Source organism: Arachis duranensis, chromosome 1 (genome assembly GCF_000817695.3).
Source record: "Arachis duranensis cultivar V14167 chromosome 1, aradu.V14167.gnm2.J7QH, whole genome shotgun sequence".
In the NCBI taxonomy this organism is placed as follows: Eukaryota; Viridiplantae; Streptophyta; class Magnoliopsida; order Fabales; family Fabaceae; genus Arachis; species Arachis duranensis.
In genome coordinates this window covers 22761009-22762571 of record NC_029772.3, presented here as the reverse complement: position 1 = coordinate 22762571, position 1563 = coordinate 22761009, and positions in this window count along the sequence as shown.

Genomic DNA, 1563 nt, shown 5'->3' with positions numbered 1-1563 from the left:
CAATTAGCAATCTCTCCAATTATCAATCAACAAAGGAATTAGATAACTCAAGTGTCACTAATTACTCTACCTAGGCCAAGAGGAACAAAATCTACACTATATCTAGAAGAGGCATTTCAACAAACACATAGAGTGCAATAGAAGTAAACATTATTAAATGCAAGAATTAAAGGAATCTACAACTACAAAAACAAGAGATCAACAATAGAAAAGTAAGAAGAACAATTATTGTGAATTACCTCTTATTGAATTGGAAGAATGTAGAAAGAACAATACTAGATCTACAACAAAATGTAAGAACAACATAAAGGAAATTATAATAAAAGAATAGAAGAAGATGAATCTAACTACAAGAAATTGAGAAGATAGAAGTAGAAGAAGATGAATTAAAATCTAGATCTAAGAACTAAACCTAATCCTAATCCTAATTCTAGAGAGAAGAGAGAGCTTCTCTCTCTAGAAACTACTTCTAAACTAATCCTAATGTGTGTGTAATGAATTAATGAGTTGGAATCCCCTTTGCACTTCAATCCTTGGCTTTAAATAGCCTCTTTGGCGCCAAAGTTGGTTAGGATTGGGCCCCACAACCCTTCAGAATTCGTTGGCCATGTTTTCATTAAAAATCATAAACCAACACCGACGCGTACGCGCACAGCACGCGTACGCGTTCATGGGGTAATTCGCGGGTGCGCGCGAGCGCCAGGTGCGCGTGCGCGTCCAAGGGCGATTTCAACTTCTTTGACTTTTCATGATTTCTCCACTTGCATGCTTTCCTTTTCACTCCTTTGATCCATTCCTAGCCTTTTCAATCTGAAATCACTAGCAAACATATCAAGGCATCTAGTGGAATCAAAGAGAATTAGATTTAGCTATTTTAAGTCCTAAAAAGCATGTTTTCACTCTTAAGCGCAATTAAGGGAGAAGTTATAAAACCATGCTATTTCATTGAATAAATGTGGGTAAAAGGTGATAAAATCCCCTAAAATCAAGCACAAGATAAACCCTCAAAATGGGGTTTGTCAAAGATCCTTAAGACACATGAATGAATGCATGCAATTGACACCAAACTTAAAATTATACTCTAGACTCAAACAAGAAATTTTTGGATTTTATGATTTTGTAATTTTTTTGTGCTTTTTTCGAAAATTAAGTGGAAAAAGATATCAAAATTCTTAATGAGAATTCCAGGAATCATGCAATGTTTAGTCTAAGACTCCGGTCCAGGAATTAGACATGGCTTCACAGCCAGCCAAGCTTTCAAAGAAAGCTTCGGTCCAAAACACTAGACATGGCCAAAGGCCAGCCAAGCCTTAGCAGATCACTGCTCCAAAAGCAAGATTGATAGAAATCAACAAGCTCTTGTGATGATAAGTTGAAACCTCGGTCCAATGGAATTAGACATGGCTTCACAGCCAGCCAGACTTCAACAAATCATCATGAAACTCTAGATTCATTCTTGAGAACTCTGAAAAAAAATACCTAATCTAAGCAACAAGATGAACCGTCAGTTGTCCAAACTCAACAATCCCCGGCAACGGCGCCAAAAACTTGGTGCACGAAATT